We start from the raw sequence: 3,947 nt of genomic DNA, 5'->3' as shown, positions 1-3,947 counted from the left end.
TTCTCATAATAGTCCAGGAAGGGGCGCCACATTCTATAAAATTTAGCCTCAGAATTCAGTGTATGAATGAAAGAATTTGGACCAAAAAAAAAAAAAAAATGCATTTAAATTTTTGAATATACAGTATTTAATTTAAATTTATAGAAATGAGCCTTTTAAAAATTATACAACAAAAATGTTGCATAATATATTGTGTATTCAGTGTATGAATGGATGAATTATGAATGAATGAATGAATGAATGGATGAATGGGTCGGTCAGGGTCACTGGGTGTAAATTCCGCTGTGAGGTCGTTGGGTTCATGAGTTCCTGTGATGTTGAATTGTTGTCGGGCGTTTTTGTGTCCGGCCACGTACCACATTCTCTCTCTCACACACTCACACACACTCTCTCGCTCACACGGACACACACACTCTCACACACACACACACACTCTCTCTCTCTCTCATAGACACACAGACAGTCCCTCTCTCACACACACACACACACTCTCTCGCTCATAGACACACAGACAGTCCCTCTCTCACACACACACACTCTCACATACACAGTCTCTCTCTCACAAAGACACAGAAACTCTCTCGCTCACACACTCTCACTTACTCACACACACACACACACAGACAGTCTCTCTCACACACACACACACACCACACACACTCACTCACTCTCTCTTTCTCGCTCTCTTTCTCACTCTCTCTCTCACACACAGACACACTCACACAGTTGGACTGACCCACATTTGTAACCCAGAGGGGCTGATGAAAATGTGCTTTAGTAAATACTCTACTAAAGAGTGGGGCTACATTAAAGTATACACCACTCTACCTGTCATATACATATGTTTTGGCAAAGTCTATCTAAATATTAAATATAAATATTTTTAATTACTCAATTTATTCATACACAATAATTATCATTATAATATATTTCATGCATATGTATATATTTAATATATTTTTTTATTTCCATCATTGTTCTGATATTTTGAATGTAGGGTTTTTATAAGCAGTAAGCCATAATAAATACAATTATAGCAAAAAAAGGCTTGAAATATCTCACTTTGCATGTAATGAGTCTATACAATATTTTAGTTTCACCTTTTACTGAAATAAATTAACTTTTGCACGATATTCTAATTTTTCGAGTTTCACCTGTATGTGTTATGTGTATCATCACAACAACTGCAAAAAAAGTGCCATATAATAGTCTACCACAAAATAAAAGCCTCGAATGTATTTTTATTTATTTTTTATTCGTTTTTTTTTAATACAGCAATATAATATAGTAACACTTGTTTCTCAAGTACGTTAAAAGCATCTGTCAAGAAAAATATTCCGTGAATTGATATTTTTTAAATTCACAATACATTCTTATCTTTTTAAATACAAAATGAAAAAATATCGTCAGAGGAGAATAATCATAATAAAAAAAGGAAAGCATCTGATATATATATAGAGAGAGAGAGAGATTTTTTTTTTATAATTAATCGAGAAAACAAAACAAAATGATTTAATTTAATTGATGGCCAAAATAAAGACAAAAATTGTTCAAATATGTATAAAAAAAATTAAAAAAAAAATGGGTCTGGACGGAGCATGCTCACTGGACCAAATATAAATCTAATTATTTTTGTGGAATATTTTGTATTTCGGAGGGAGATACAATAACCTGTAAGCAGCTCAAAAGGACAGTTTTACACCAGATAAATGTTCACATAAATATAATATAATGTCGCCACACACACACACACGGGTCCAATATTCAGGACTCACTCCAGTGCTTTCATGACAGAAACATGGAGATTCATGAGACTTACGCATTTATACACAACAAATAAATAACAATATCTTCAGATTTAATAAGTATTGTTCTCCCAATTTATATATATATATATATATATACAGCTCTGGAAAAAATTAAGAGACCACTCCAAATATTCAGTGTCTCTCGTTTTACTCTTTATAGGCATATGTTTGAGTAGAATGAACATTTTGGTTTTATTCTACAAACTACTGACAACATTTCTACCAAATTCCACCCCAAAAAATATTGTCATTAAAGAGCCTTTTTCATTAAGTAAATGTAGAGATGAAGATTTAAGAAAAATCCAGACTGGTCTCTTCATTTTTTCCAGAGCTGTATATATATTTTTTTCTGACAGCAGAGTAGAAAAAGGTCTGAATGGATGGGAGGGGGTATAACAGCTGGCCGCAGGGTCCTTCATAGTTAAGGGAGAATTATCATAGTCACAAAATCAGGCATTTATAAGGTACAGGAGGATTTATGTGATAGCATTGTGGTTGACGCAGTAACAGTATTTGGATTGTGTATTAAAGGCCTACTTCACTGGTGGGAATATGAAGGTGTATTGAATTCTGAGATCCTATGTAGTATAAATGTGCAAAAAAAATAGAAATTGGTCTCACTGTCTAACCCTACATTTCTCTTACTGTGACTCATAGTAAGAGAAATGCAGGGTTAGACAGTGAGACCATAAAACACTCTTTCTGCCTTTTCTCAGGCTAGGATGAACCGATTTAAATTTTTTTTGCACATGTATACTACATAGGATCTCAGAATTCAATACACCTTCATATTCCCACCGGTGAAGTAGGCCTTTAATGTATTTTTGAGAATTTTCTGAAACAGATCATGAAATTGTTATCAACTTTAGGGCTGAAATAATTAGTCAAATAATTATTCAGACATAATTTATTTAAGAAATAAATAGCAAAAGTGTATTTTTTTTCCTTTGCAGAATTGGACAATTTTCTTATCTATTTAACGTCATTTTAATATGAATATTTTAGGGGTTTTGGGTCGTTTGCTACACAAAAAACACCATTTTAAATGCTCGTCTTATAAATGATTTTATGTGTACAAAAAAAAATATTAAATCTTCATACGTTTATACGGAAGCCAAGAGAGGCTGTGCGACGTGCAAATATTGTTATCCTGTTAATCGTAATGGAATTTATTCACTATTTTCTGAAATTAATTTGACTAAAATAAATGAAATGATTCATAAACATTTTTAAATAATATAGTTATAATAATTAAACCTGCAGTGTGTAGAATTTTGGGTTTTATTTCCTAGCAGATTTTGTAGAAAGTAATTATAATATCCATAAGTACATTTAATTTAGTGCATAATAGCTGAAAAAAATGTTTTGAATTATTATTTTTTCCCTTAGAAAGGGTCTCATAAATGTCCATATTTCTGCATATTTTGGACCAAGGCCTAGTGCCGCCATCTCGAAAGTGTCATAGTTGGAATGTCATCAGGTGCATTGTTTAAAATTTAGAATTGTTCTTGTCCTTGAAGGCCACTGGAGCTTCTGTTATTATTCGAAAGGGGTGGGGTTACCCAGGGAGCGTTGCATTCTAGAACTTTGTAGAACTTTCTTGATGATGTCATATTACACACTGCACCTTTAAATGTAATACATTTCTGCTGTTACTGTTACAACCACAATGCATCACTGAACAAGATGCCGGAATTAATTAATTTAAAAAAATAATAATATTGAACTATTTAGGAGGAGGAGACATAGCTCACATGCTTGTCTGTCAAACCTTATGGAAGAATATTAGTGCCATGATAGAGAGAGAGAGATTTTTTTATATTGATAATTGAAATTCAAAATCTGTCAATATCTCTATCCAACTTTTAAAGGTGATTAGAGGAACTTCCTGTTTGTGGTAATTATAGCGCCCCCCTTTGGACAAAAGCGGTAGTGTTTTTACTACGCCAGCTGTTGTTCCTGGGTGAGCATATATACCCATGACAAAGGCATTAAGAAAAAACTATATAAAAAAATAGCATTCTTTTGCACTGATGGTCTCGTTTGCTGTTACATGTAATTTATGATCATAAGAGGAAAAATTAGACTGTTTCAGAAATATTTAAAAAGTTCCTCGTAGAACCTTTAACCGCAGTCTTT

General features: G+C 32.9%; 1 protein-coding gene across 2 annotated transcripts in view; it reads right to left on the bottom strand.

Annotated features, from left to right (window-relative positions):
* Window positions 1–1,326: 1,326 nt before the first annotated feature.
* avl9 (AVL9 homolog (S. cerevisiase)) overlaps window positions 1,327–3,947 on the bottom strand; it is a 41,212-nt gene continuing 38,591 nt past the window's right edge. For both annotated transcript variants that reach the window (XM_080050003.1, XM_080050004.1), the window contains exon 17: window positions 1,327–3,947. This exon is cut by the window's right edge and continues 1,848 nt beyond it. The gene's annotated coding sequence lies outside the window, so the exon portion shown is untranslated.

This window comes from Ammodytes marinus, assembly GCF_949987685.1.
Source record: "Ammodytes marinus genome assembly, chromosome: 21".
NCBI lineage: Eukaryota > Metazoa > Chordata > Actinopteri > Uranoscopiformes > Ammodytidae > Ammodytes > Ammodytes marinus.
This window is presented reverse-complemented; position numbering and strand designations above follow the sequence as displayed.